Consider the following 14971-nt stretch of genomic DNA (forward strand, 5'->3'; position numbering starts at 1 on the left):
AAAATACCCGGTGTTCATCACAACAAGTGCCGTCCATAATCCCCATCACCTATTTCACATATCACCCTACCCACCTCCCCTCCAGTAATCCTCAGTTTCTTCTGTACAGTGAAGAATCTGTTTTATGGTTTGCCTCTCTCTCTCTTTTTTTTCCCTTATGTTCATCTGCTTTATTTCTTAAATTCCACCTATGAATGAATTCATATATTTGTCTTTATAGCACATTTATCTAAAGATATGAAAGAAATATTTTAAAATGTAACACATACATTTTTATGACATGTGTTACAGAATACTGGTTATGTAGTATATTGATCCATCTCCACAACATGGGGAGACTAAAAAGAGGAAAAGGAGAGAAAATCTGCTCTACTGTGTTTCCACACATATCTATGTCTTATTATCCAAACTATGAACTTACTGAATTATTCTTTATCATAAATTAAAATATGGAGTGAACATGTAAATGTTTTGATATTTATCTCTTTTTTATTTAATTGATTTTATGGAACTCTAGATGCTTTCCTGAATTCCAGAGCTGCAGTGTCAAACTCTCTTTCATCGATTTCTTTTCCTATACATCAGCCCTTGTCTTGTATAGTATTTGAATGAAAATATCTGGTCATTAAGTCTAGTCTACAAAGAAGAAAACGCTTGTCTTCCCTAACAGTGGTCTGACCTACCGTATAATTTCCTTTCTCCTTCTACCTTCTCCAATATTGTACCTGCTCATATCAATGTAAGTCTGATTCCTTCCTGATAGTACTACTTCCCTGGAAGTCCTCCCTTATAGGGACTGTGGGTAATGGCATAATTGTTTACTTCTGGCACATCCAGATCCATTATTTTGGAAACATCTTCTAATTCTTTCCTCCTTTTGAAATCAGCATCACCCAATTTTACTCCACTCCTCTATCCTTGAGGTAGTAAACCACAGAATTTCAAGACATGGTGTACCTTCTCCCTGGTTTCCACATCCTCATCAACATTTTTTCCTTATCATCCTTCCAGTGCAACACTTCGTCAGACTTCAGTGTTCTTGTTCAGCTGGAATAGATGCTTCTCAGCAACACCTATCTTTTGCTCCTTAGATCTCAAACCATGCCATTGTGATTCATCTTCTAGGGGTTTTTCCCATTCTGAGGGGATTCCACTGTTTTCACCAGATGTTGGCTGATAAATAGTGCTATACAAAACAGAAGTGGTTTACCTTTTCCAGCTATAACTTCACCTTCTCTAACTCTCCTAGCTACCCCATAATCTTCTATATCAATTTGTTTGTTTACACTCTATTGATTTTCCATAGGAGAATTCTGCTCTCATTCTGAACATAATCTGCCCACACTGTCATCTATATTTGATGTGATTTTCTTAATAATATCAGTGATACTGACTTGCCCTCCTTCATATTTACTCATATCTTTATGCTCTCAAGATATCCTCTCTCAGGGATGTCATTGCCTTCTTTTCAGGAAGGTAGCTGCTTATTTTTTTGTTTCAGTATCATATCTCCTCTAGAACATTAGTCCATCAGTTCAATCTACTTTCTCCTGAATTTCATTCTCTTTCTTTCCATAACCCCCCCACCCCGCAAATTGTTCGAAAATTTTAGCCGAGGAACTGGTTGGTGTATCAACCCCAATATCTGCAAAATGGAATTTATGCTACATGAATTCTTCTCTTCCCCTTTTCTATGCCTGTACTTTGTAATCCTTTGGATACCAAGCTTCATATTTTTATGTGAACTTTCTCCCATTTTTCCTGCATATGATTAGATCTTATCAGTTCAGTCTCTGCCATGGCTCTCCAATTTGTTCCTTCTTCTCCAACGTGACTGCCCCATTTTACATCAGCCTGTTGTTGCTTCCTGTAAAAATATCCTAAAGTAGCCTTACCACCCACGCTCATCCAGTCTGCCCATCAGTCTTTTCTTCGTACCCACTTACTTTCTTTGAATTGTTTCAAATACACAGTTTAGAGCATTTATGTGTTGGCGGTTGAAGTTCATTATCTGAGGGTAAAAGTGAGACATGCAGATTCAGGTATTTGAAGCATAGAGATAAGAATGAAAAGCACAAGGTATAGGATATGGCTCAGAATACTCCAAATGTTTTACTTATTCTTGTCTAGAAAATGCATCCCAGAATTTATCACCAGTTAGAATCTGGCTTCTGTCTATGTTTTCATTCTTATGTCCCTCCACTACATTTCCTCATCTACCCTATGCCTCTAGCCAAATTTTGTTTTTTTTTTTCAGTACATTAGATTTCATGTATTCAATTAAAAGAACAGTTATTAAGCACTTGCTACTTGCTATGGGCTAATAATTGATTAGATTTTCTATTTTAAACATACTCAACACTTTCTCACCATCAAATTGCTTTACTTCCTGTAGTTATATTGTCCTTTTCCTTTTGTATGTCACACAGAATTGTATTCATTCTTAAAAGCCCAATTTAAGTGTGTGTGTGTGTGTGTGTGTGTGTGTGTGTGTGTGAAATTCTTCAATGACATGCCAACCTTTAAAGCCACAGATTCCTGGACTTCACCCCAGACTTGCTGAATCATAGCCTAAAGAGGTGATGCCCAAACCTGTACTTTCAGTCATCTCTCTAGGTAATCTGATGCTCTGCAAGTTATGGGAAGTGCTTGAGTAGGTTACCCATGAACTCTGATTGCTGGTGATATGTCGCAGCCAGGACAGGCAGTGTCAAAGAGGTCCAAAAGGAGTGATAGGTATTTCCCCAGTAGGTGGGTAGCAGACCATTGCTATGCAAAATCTGGCAGAAGGAAATATGTTCAAATCCAGGCAGATGGTCTGCATCAGGTTTTTTAGCATCAGGTAAAATGATCTTGATTATTGGACAGGAGCAGAGTCTTAGAGAACTGGAAAAAAAAGGACAATAATTTTGAGATAAATGAGAGGTTCAAAAGACTCTGAAGACAAGACAGAAGACTCATTAATTGAGTCCACGGACATTGAAGATGACTGCTTCATCACAGGAACAAAGCAGAAGTTCAGTTAGTAGAACTGAGACACGTAATCAAAGTAGTAATATGCGTTTGATATAGAGCTATCTGAACTTAAGGTACAGGTCTTTGTAAAAGTAAATATTTATTTAAGGATTTGAACTGGATCTTACCTCAGGGTTAAAAGACCACATGAGTAAAAGTTAAAGGGAATCTAAATCAATGAATTAGGCTGATATCAGACATACATATTGTGCTATGTACTCCCTTAGTACTGAGGACAAATGCTTCTCAGACATTAAACTTCTAACTCCCTGCATCAGAATATATATCCCTAAGGCCCTACTCCAGACCTATGAAATCAGAATTTGGAAAGTAAGACTCACAACAAATCTGTATGTAAACAAGATACGTGCGGAAAACAGTGCTGAAATTGGAGACACGCTCTATTCCTTTGTAAACTTTTTGCTTGCGGGGCCTTTGTCTTATTTATCACTGTTTTACTCACAGTTCCTAGCAGATACCCTGGGAATTACAGGCACTCACATGTTTGTAGAAGAAAGAAATGAATTCTTTTCTTGTGAAATTTATAATTTTCCATAAGGGTTTTTATTCCATTGCAAAATATGATTTCCCACATTTCTATCAGGCAAAATTATAGATATTTTCTCCCATGCAAATGTAAAAGTGTTTTTAATTAAGGACAATCAGTCATATGAAACGTAAGCATTAATTGGTACTTCAAAATTTCTTAAATAATTTTTCATCTTTAAAATTAAGTTTCAGGTCTAGGATGTAATTATATTTCTGATTATAATATTTGTTAGGTAAATGCTTTTATCTGGGTCTGCATGAATTGTTTGTTGATGAGACATTAGTAAGAACTGGAGATTCATTGTTCAGAATGGAAACAGTTTTATAGCTGTTGCACAATTCTAATTTATAGCGGTCTAAGATTAGTCACGGTGCATAGTCAGTTCTGAGTCACTGACTCTGTACTTATTTTTGATGTAAAGTAAAATCAAATTTGGCTCACTCTCTTACTGCCTGGTGTCTGACCTTAACATTCCTTCCAGGGATTATTGGGTATTTTTCTCAGTGTAAACTTGGTCATAACTGGGGACAGTTAAACATGCATCATAATGATTGAATTTATGAGGAGATTAGTGTTTGGTCTCTAAGGTGGTTCCATTGTCGCAGTCAAACATGTTGGAATAGGGCAGATGTAGATGAAGGCCCCCAAACTTAGTGCTTTTAGCCACATTTTATGTCAAAATATATGTACCAATAAAGATATTATAGCAAGTTCGTGTGCACACAATATTGAACTCTTAGAATCTCGTATTAGCTCAAAATGCATGCACTTATCCATATTATTTTCAAATCTTAGTAAATGTGGTGATTTAATATTGAGTTTTTAAAACTTTTTTTCTGGAAGATAATTTTACAGTTTGTATTTATTCAAAGCTCTTCCAAGTTCACTAATTTAGAATCAGAAGAGAAAAATAGGCTATACCTATTAGATGCCTAAAACTTAATTGAGGGAAAGTAAAATATGATGTTTCCATTAGTTTTTGTCCAACAGGAGGTATCAGGCACCGGTAGCGACCCACTGCAAGTCCACTGAGGTAGCAAATTTATTAATATGGTGCAACATTATTGAATGTGTTCAATTTCCCTGTTTTTCATTTTTCTTCTACTCTTGGTTATTTGAAAAAAAAAACATATGGCAAACTATCAATATGCATATACTTATATATATTTAATATATAATATTATATGTGTGTAATATATAAATATTATAATATGTAAACATATTATATATATAAATATATATTTTTTACATTTATGTATGTTAACTTTCAATCATCTTCTTCACAGCCCTGACCACTGTTCCTCTAAGAATTATTTAAGAAATTTATCTGTTATGCATTTTAGTTGAATCCCTATTTTGTGGACCTCTCTGAGCACTGCAGAGACCAGGCAAACTGTGATTATGACTAAATTTGATCTCCATTTACCAGCTTTTTGAAAAAATAAAACATTTATATCATTTTTAGGAATGCACACCATTCTCAAATAGCATTTATTAGACTGAATGTGAGTGGTAAAAGTATTCCTCAGGGTTGCAAATTAATGCACTAATTCAAAAGTTCCCTTTTTCCTTTGTCTGCATCCCATTGACTTTGCTCTCCTTATCCGTCTCCTCAGTTGAGATGAGAAGTCAAGCATGTAGGAAAATTGCATGATCCTGTTTGTTCTTAAGCAAGTGAATTGACACATTCTACTTACCAGTAAGTAATTGCTGAAAGTGTAAAAGCCATTATAGTTGCCTGTCACAGATCAGAAAGAAATAGCTATTAGCATTGCTACTCTAATTGAAATTCAAGTGTTTTACAAAATATCTCTCATGTAGACTCAAGTATTAAATATAATGCTTTTCGTAAGAGTGAACATCAGGTGAGAAGTATCTTTTACACTTATAGTGTGGAAATTTGACCCATACATGTTTATTTAATGCTTATTACTATGCACAGGCTCGTGTTTGGGGTTCAAGAACCAAGTTTGAATCCCAAATAGCATCAGTGATCTCTGCTGTGTGCATCCAAATAACTCCACCATTAATGTAAAGACATACCCAATACATATAAAGCAATTAAATACAAAGCAATATTAATATGTTAGTCAATTATGTGGATTGAAGATTGAATCAAATAGGAATTCAGGACAATATTGAAAGCTATGTTGAAGAAGTGGAATATGAATTGGATGTTGCTTATTTGTAGCTTCAGAATTTCTTTATAGGAGAAGCATAGACTCAATAACCTAGCAGGAAATTATGATATGGTCTTGAACTTTGAATTTCATAGACAGTTACACCAGTGTTTACTTAGATGGTCTGATATAGATCAATAAAATAGCCAAGTTTTTGAAATATTCTTTTTTTGTTGTTCTTCAGTGTGCTATGAGAAAATGTCAGAGCACATGTCAAAGAACATTCTTCATTTTATTTGAGCTATATGAAGGGTAGGGGGAATTGCAGATTATGGGTATGCTAAGGTACTCATGGTTAACCAGCCTGTGGCACAATCACTATTCATGGAAGTACTGAGATTAATAGAGAGAGGGAAGTAAATGCGAATTCCAAAATACACCAAGAGAAAACACACAGTGGAATAAAGGAATGGGATATAAGAGGTCAGGCTGAGGTGAAAGCCTGATAGAGTGAGGGGGCACTATATTGGAAAGAGTGTAGCGGGGAGGTTGAATAACTTAGCCTTACTTTGCTCTTGGTTTTGCATATTTGTTGCAGAGGCTTGAATATAATATCATGGAAAAATGAGAACTCTGCTAACTTTAATTTTTTTAATGTTTTTATTTATTTTTGAGACAGAGAGAGACAGAGCAGGGGAGGGGCAGAGAGAGAGGGAGACACAGAATTCAAAGCAGGCTCCAGGCTCTGAGCTGTCAGCACAGAGCCTGCAGTGGGGCTTGAACTCAGGGACTGTGAGATCATGACCTGAGCTGAAGTTGGATGCTTAACTGATTGAGGCACCCAGGTGCCTGGAGAACTCTGCTAACTTTAAAATAGGAAGCAACATAAGTAACTCTAAAAATAGTGATTGTTTTTTGACCATTGTCCTAAAAGACTGCAGTAATTTTTAGAAGTATTTGTTTATTACATAGTTACAGAGCCTTCTGAGTCGCAAAGAATAAGATCCACAGTCATCTTAATGGCCCATAGGGTCCTTTTTAACCCACCATTCTCTTCCCTTAGTTATGTATTGTCTCCTCCTTTGTTTTTTGAAATTTACCCTCAAATGCCACCTCTTTAAGGAGGATCTGACTTATTTATAATTGAACCTCCTTTCTGCTAGAATTTTTCATCCTCTTTATCTGCTTTACTTTTCTGTATTGTATGTAGCATTGTCTATGGATCTGTCCTCATTACAATGCATGTTCCATGAGATTAGGGATTTTTCTTTGTGTAGTTAACAAAGAAATGCCCAGAGGGGCGCCTGGGTGGCTCAGTCATTTAAGCTCAGGTCATGATCTCACGGTGGTTCCTGGGTTTGAGCCCCACATTGGGCTCTGTGCTGACAGCCTGGAGCCTACTTTTGGATTCTGTGTCTCCCTCTCTCTCTGCCCCTCCCCTGCTCACACTCTGTCTCTCAGAAATAAAAAAAAAATTTAAAAATGCCCAGAAATGTGTCTGAAATACAGTGAAACACAATAAATATATTATGAGACATTGAATGAATCAACCAATCAATCAATCTTCAGTCCTAGAAGAGTGCTAAGCACATAGTAGACATTCAATATGCATACTTTGGGAACCATAAGTAGAAACTTACAGTTACAAAATTATTTCTAGACAATTATATGGTAAAATATCTAAGAAAGGTGTGTCTTTTGGAGTATATTTTTTAATTAAGCTTTTTATTTTGAGATAATTGTAGATTCACATACAGTTATAGAAAGTAATTCAGAGAAATCCTGTGTCCCATTTATGCAGTTTCCCCCAAAGGTAATGTCTTTTAAAACTACAGTATATTATCACAACCACCATATTTATGTGAATGCAATCAAAATAGAGAATATTTTCATGAAAATAATCCCTTTTATTACCTTTATGCAGCCTCGCCCAAATCTTAACCACCCTTCTTCCTCCTCCCCCTCATTTTCACCCTCTAACAACCACTAATTTATTCTCCATTTTCTATAATTTTGTCATTTTTATTGATATGTTCATGTGGTTTTCTTCTTTAGTGTGTTAATATGATGGATTATATTGACTGATTTTCTAAATTGAACAAGCCTTTGGTCTTTGGAATCAACCTCACTTGATCATGGTGTATTACTTTTTATGTATTACTGATTTCTATGTGTTAATATTTTGTGAAGGCTTTTTGCTTCTATATTCATGAGAGATGTTGGTCTGTAGTTTTGGGTGGGGGTGGTTCTAACTTGTGTAGTTTCAGTATCAGAGTAACACTAGTTTCATCATATGAATCTCTTCTAATTTCTGGAAGAGATTGTGTAAAATTGGTACTAATTCTTCTTTAAACATTTGGGAGAGTTCTCCAGTGAAACTCTCTGGGCCTGGAGATCTCTATTTGGGGAGATTTAAAGTTATGTTGAAGTGCTTTCAGAATGCAAAATTGGAGCTGAAATGTGATATCAAACCAGTTGCAGAAAGTGGTACTTCTAATTAATCCATTTTGTCAAAAAGGAAGTCTCAAGAGAAATAAAGAAATATCGTAAACTAAAATATATTAAATTGATATGAAATGAAAATACAGTATGTCAAAATGTGTGGGACACAGTTAAAGCAGTGAAGAGAGGGAAATGTGTAGCATTAAATGCATACATTGGAAAAGAAGGAACATCTCAGATCAATAATCTAAGGTCACCCTCCCCTCCACTACAGCCTAGAAAATGAAAAAGCATGCTGAAAGAAGAAAGAGAATAATAAAAATAAGAGCAGAAATCAGTGAAATCAAAAACAGTAAAACAGTAGGAAAAATCAGTGAAATAAAGAGCTGGATCTTTGAAAAGTTAAAATTGATAAGCCTGACAAATGACACAAATTACCAATATTTAGGAATGAAACCACTTCAGACACTGCCATCAAAAGGATAATAAGGAAATGATACCGACAGCTTTACACACAAAATTTTTACACCTTGGATGAAACAAACTCATTCTTCAAAAAGCGTAACTACCACAGCTCACCTAATGTGGAATAAATAATGTGAATATCCCTATAACTATTAAGGACATTAAATTTGTAATGATTTCCTTTAACCCACTCTGGTAGGGAAAGGAAGGGCACTCACCATTACTGGCAGATGGGGGTAGGAATCCAAGTTCCCCCTTCACCCTCTGCTGACTCCTCCATTGAGGAGACCTCTTGGCCCTAGCTCAGGAGGGTAGGAGTTCCTCATTACTGCTCTCCACATGGTTCTCCACTGACATAGTGAAGGAGACTTGTGACTTCTGGAAAGGGTAGAAGTTCTAGCTCCTTATTTTGCTTTCTCCGACCTCACCCTATCAAAGATGGTTGAGGTGCCTCATTTCTGCCTAATGAGGACAGAAGACTAGGTTACCCATTTGACCTTTCCTGTCATGGGAGGGAATGGGACCACAGTTTTCTTCTGTGGTTTTTGGGTAGAGCTGTTCTTCTCTAAAAGTTTGTCTTTCTAGGTTACACTATATTTTTAATGTTTATTCATTTCTGTGACAGACAGACAGACAGACAGAGAGACAGATTGTGAGCAGGGGAGGGGCAAAGAGAGAGGGGGACACAGAACTTGAAGCAGGCTCCGGGCTCTGCGATGTCAGCACAGAGGCCACGTGGGGCTCAAACTCACGAACCATGAGATCATGACCTGAGCCAAAGTCAGACACTTAACCAGCTGGGCCACCCAGGTGCCCCAAGGCTACACTGTTTTTTGACTAGAGACAGCATGCTTTTACTAGGGCTTTTAGGCCTGAGCTACTTGACATTTCCAGATTCCTGCCTTCTGGCATATATGAGGCAAAAAGAAAATCCAGAGAACTCACCACTGTATTGTTTCTTGGGTCCTGATTTCCCTAGTTGCTCTGCCTTCTCTCCATCTTTCAGAGTCTTCTTATGCTTGCATTATATTTAATGTCCGTGGTTTTAATTGCATTTAGTGGAAGGAGTAGGATTAAAACATCTCTTCCACCTTCTTCAAAGCAGAAGTTCATACATGGGGATACATTTAATGGTTCTAAGTAAGAATCTTTGCTGTGGGCATTTTCACCACAGTGTTTCACCCTGTAAGGCAGTTTTGCTGAAAAAGATAAAAATAACCAGTTGACAGTTTGGTTTGACAGTTGGTTGGTTTCATCAGCTGGTTGACTGTTTGGTTTCATTTTTGTATTGATACAGTTCTCCCATTTTTATATTATATAAATCTTAGCCAGCTCCCATAATGGTCCGTACAGTGGCAAGGAGTTTTGAATCCACATTCCCATAGAACTTTGGAACATCGGTGGGCATGTGACAAAATGCCAAGAACAAACAACAGTGTGGAAGGCTTTCACAATGCAATACAAAGCTCACAAACATGCATCCCAGTATTTGGAAACTAAAACATCTTTTAATGAAGGAAGAAATTGTGGCAAAAAAGGGGAAAAATGAGATGCTGAAAAAGAAAATGAATCAATAAGCAAAAAAAAAAAAATGTGTGACACTATGAATGAAAAACTTTGATGACAAGTGTTTAGGTATAATCCAAAAAGTAAAATCAGTTATTTGTGTAGTATTGCCATGAATCTACACCATACATTTTGAATGTATTCAAATATTTAGTATTTGCAATAAAGTCTTTCAAATTTTGTCATTCATTTTTAATGTTTCATTACATCCTTTTTTTTTTATTTAAAAAATTTTTTTTTAACGTTTATTTATTTTTGAGACAGAGACAGAGCATGAACGGGGGAGGGGCAGAGAGAGAGGGAGACACAGAATGGGAAACAGGCTCCAGGCTCGGAGCCATCAGCCCAGAGCCTGACGCGGGGCTCGAACTCACGGACCGCGAGATCGTTACCTGGCTGAAGTCGGACGCTTAACCGACTGCGCCACCCAGGCGCCCCCATTACATCCTTTTTAATGAATGTCCCTGTTTTATTTTTCATGATTTTATCTTCTATGGCAGAATTGCCTTATGGCCTATTAGTTATGTAGCAAAAATGCTGCAAAAAAGATGCTTTTTTTAAATTCTGAACAGATACTTAATATCATGCATGGTACCCCTTTTATTCATCTATTTAAGATGAAGTTATTTAGTACATATGAAGTAGAATGCTAGGGACTACTGGGAAGATTATAATAAACAAATTTATTTCTTGTACTTTTAAAATTTAGAATTACATAATTTTATATTTTCATTGGCTCTCAGAGATAATCTCATTCAGTCATCTCATTTGATAGATATGGGAAATGAAGCACACAGGTTATGTGTCTACTAAGGGAGCTGTAACTAATTCTTAGCAGAACTCCCGCTAATCCAGAACTCCTCCTACTATACTATAATGCTTTCCTGACCTTAGGAATTCAACGAATCATTTGCACTTATTGGAATTAGAATAGTTTTCTTCCATTGTTTCACAGTAGCTAAGTAGAATTTTTATGGAGTGGGGAAATTTAGGCCCATTATATTAATTTTCTCATTAATTTTTGCAGATATATTTATGATGTAACTGTATACATACTTTTGTCCAAATATGGAATTAAATTTCAGTAAAACTAAATTTCTATCATCAAACATGTGCTTACCTATAATACCCAAAATACTATAATACTAAAAATACTGTGTAAAATACTGAAGCCATTCTGGGAAATCTTTAGAGTTCCTAGGTACGTACCGCATTTTTTATCCTGGATAAGTCCAAAAGGTGTAATGTTGGCTATTAGGAAATTGTCTTGGGTGTCAGATTGTAAATTATAATTTTAAAAGTTCTTTTAAATATAATTCCATTGGTAAAAAATGAATTTGAGTTACTGCTTAATTCTCCTTGACCCCATTGATGCTCTAATACCTTTCATTAAGTATATGCCAGGCATCCACTCTTTTCTTCATCCCTGCTCCAGCTAAAGACAGCTGTTCTTCAAGCAGCATTTTTATTAACTTATTTAAGAAGTGGGGCGTATCTTATTACTCTATTTTCCATTCCTGTCCTATGCAGCTGTAGCTGATACTTTTCATAACAGCCTTTGCATATCAACCTCCTCTCCCATTGCACTCCATTTTTTTTTCTTATTCTCCTTTACTTTCCTTTTTAAGTAAATTAGGATGTGTGTGTGCATGCAAAAGCCTTCTTTCTTTATCTCTAGTAACCGTATTACTTGAAAGCTTCAGGAATTTAACCGTTATTTCTGTGAGATTTTAAGCTTCAGGGAAAAAAAAACTTAGGAATGGTGTAAAAACTCTGAAATGTAAAATATAGGACTTTTAATGACAGCAAATCTTCATTAGTAACAGCTCAACTTTAAAATAATGCAATATGAATACAAAGAAAATTCTTTGAGCAAAGAGAAGGTTGTGCAAATTATTGTTAACCACAATTTAGTGAATTTCAATTACAAGTTTCATGGCATATGAAAAAATAACTTTTGGTCAGGAAGCTATTTTATAAATAGAAGGCACACATAAATAGAAGCCACTAGATGATTGAACACTTTCAAAATTCAAGAAAAGAAATAATGCTTTTTAGTATATTAATGTGATCATTGTAATTTGAATTTTTTGCCACCTAGTATTCACTGCAACCTCAAATAAATCACCCATTCAGTTTTGTGTCTGGATACCTTATGAAAAATTATTACTTTGGAAACAATTTGCAATGTTAGAAAGATAATAAGTAGTATTCCATAAGGATCACAATAATGAAATCTATACAATTAAAAGATACATTAAAAATCAGTAGCCTAATTTTCTGGTTTGTTACTAATTAATTACCCTACTTAAAATTCTTTTTAATGTTTATTTATTTTTGAGAGAGAGACATACACACAGTGCGTGAGCAGGGGAGGAGCAGAGAGAAGGAGACACAGAATCTAAAGCAGGCTCCAGGCTCTGAGCTGTCAGCAGAGTCTGATGTAGGGCTCAAACCCACAAGCTGTGAGATCATGACCTGAGCTGAAGTCAGATGCTTAACTGACTGAGCCATTCAGGCGCCCCTAAATTAGCCTACTTTAGATAGGATTTTTTAAAAGCCAAGATCTTGTTTGTAATTTTTAAAATACAACTACATTAATATTTGTTATATAGAAGTCTAACATTTTTAAAGTTTAGACTTAAGATTTAAAACTAACTTTGTATTTAGGATGTTCTTACAGAGAATGGTTAACTGTTTAAGATATGCTCTGTGAAAGCTGGATAGAATGCTATTCTCAGAAGTATATTAGGAACTTTGCATGAAGATTAACCAATTGCCAAAAGATAGTTGAAAACAGTTGTTGACATACTTGGCCTAATCTGTAAGGCTTCTTTTCTAGAATGGATATATCAAAAATACAATAAAACTCATCATTTCTACTAACACCTAGATTTGTAAAACATTAGTTAGGAAGTATTTGCCTAGCATTTAAAATTTCTATATAAATATATAACTTATTTTGAATATTGTTGCTGCATTTTTATGGGAAAGCTTTTTTCTTTTCATGTTTTTGTGGTTTTTAAATGTTTTTTACTTATGGAAAATTATTTTATATGCAATGAAATGTACAGAACCTAAGCATACAATTCAATGAGTTTTTACGAATGCATACTCTTATGTAACACCACTCAACAACATATAGAACATTTCCATCTCCCACAGAAAATTCCCTTGGATACCCACTCTCCAAAGCAACCACTGTCATGATTTCAATCAGCAAAAGTTAGTTTAAGTTGTTCTTGGCTGTATGTACTCTTTAATGTCTGGTCTGTTTCTTTCAACAAATTGTGAAAATTTCAGTAATTGTTCTTTTTTACTGTGGGGTAATTTCCCATCTTATGAATATTGCATTATTTGTGTGTGTGTGTGTGTGTGTGTGTGTGTGTGTGTGTGTGTGTGTGTGTTTGTGTGTGTGTGGACATGTAGCTTCTTCTAAACTAAGTATTTTGAATAAAATTGCCATACATATATTTTTTAAATCTTTTTTTGTGGAATTCCTGGGTCATAGTCTAGATGTGTGTTTGTGTGTAAGTAACTGACAGTTTTCTAAAATGGTTGTACTATTTTAAATACACCCCAACAGCAATATAGGAGAGTTATAATTATTTCTCAGTATCACCAGAATTTGGTGTTAACAGTCTTTTTAATTTAGACATTCCAGTTGGTGTCAACATTTTCTATCTTATTATAAGTTGTATTTTCATATCAGTGATGATTAATGATGTTAAACCCTCTATGAGTTTGATTTTTTTAGATTCAACATGTGAGTGACATTATGTAGTATTTACCTTTCTGTTTCTGGCTTATTTTGCTTGGCATAATGATTTTAAACATTTCTTCTTTTCATATATAAACATTTATAGTATAATCTCCTCTGGATAATAATATATCAAAATTGTTGGTTTTTTTCTTTCAGGTAAAATGTTTTCTAATTTCCTTTGCAATTTCTTCTTTGAGCCATGGTTATATACAAATATGCTTCATTTCTGATTATTTGGAACTTTTCTAGATATTCTTATGTCATCAATTTTTAATTTATGCCATTGTCAGAGAATATATCTTTAAGACTTAATTTTTAAAAGCTGGCTGAGAAATTTTCAGTGGCTCAGCATATGATTTAACTTGTTGAATATTCTTCCATGCACACTTGAAAATAGTGTATATTCTTCAGTTATTGGCTATAATGTTCTATGTATTAGTTGAATGTGTTTGACACTAACGTTTTGCAAATCTAGATCCTTACAACTTTTCAGTTTAATTATTCTATCAATTATTGAGAAGGGAATGTTAACATATCCCACAATGATTGTACATTTGTCTGTTTCTTCTTTCTGTTCTGTCAGTATTTGATTCATGTACTTCAAAGTTTGTTTTTTTTCCTTAACAAATACATATTTATGATTGCTATAACTTCCTAACTGACCCTTAATCATTATCAACTGTCTCTTTTATCTTTGGGAATACTTCTTGTCCTAAAAGTTCTTTTGTTTGGGAGCACCTGTCGGTTAGGCATCCAACCAGGTCAGGTCATGATCTCGTGGTTTAATTTTTAGAGAGAGAGAGAGCATGAGCTAGGGAGAGGGCAGAGGGAGAGTAAGAGAGAATCTTAAGCAGGTGCCCTGTTCAGCATGGAGCCTGACACAGGCTCGATTCCAGGCCCTGGGATCATGACGTGAGCCCAAATCAAGAGTCTGATGCTCAGTCTACTGAGCCATGAAGATGCCCCTAATCTGCACTTAAAGTCATTATTAATTTTATTGAATTTAGTTCTACTATTTGCTATTTGTTTTCTACTTGTCTTATCTCTTTT

General features: G+C 35.2%; 1 protein-coding gene and 1 long non-coding RNA gene across 7 annotated transcripts in view; one reads left to right on the plus strand and one right to left on the minus strand.

The window, feature by feature from the left end:
* The window catches only part of PTPRQ (protein tyrosine phosphatase receptor type Q), a 255558-nt gene that overhangs the window by 130464 nt on the left and 110123 nt on the right, over positions 1–14971 (plus strand). The gene's annotated exons all lie outside the window — the stretch shown is intronic.
* LOC111561396 overlaps positions 1–14971 on the minus strand; it is a 166661-nt gene that overhangs the window by 18261 nt on the left and 133429 nt on the right. The window contains exons 3-5 of one of the 4 annotated variants that reach the window (XR_002743953.2): positions 9538–9791; positions 5263–5303; positions 2663–2886 (exon numbers count right to left, since the gene is read on the minus strand). This is a non-coding gene — a long non-coding RNA (uncharacterized LOC111561396). Of the gene's footprint in view, positions 1–218; positions 2887–5262; positions 5304–9537; positions 9792–14971 lie in introns of those variants that run through there. The other 3 variants (XR_006600894.1, XR_006600895.1, XR_002743955.2) reach the window with 3 other exon arrangements.

Source organism: Felis catus, chromosome B4 (genome assembly GCF_018350175.1).
Source record: "Felis catus isolate Fca126 chromosome B4, F.catus_Fca126_mat1.0, whole genome shotgun sequence".
In the NCBI taxonomy this organism is placed as follows: domain Eukaryota; kingdom Metazoa; phylum Chordata; class Mammalia; order Carnivora; family Felidae; genus Felis; species Felis catus.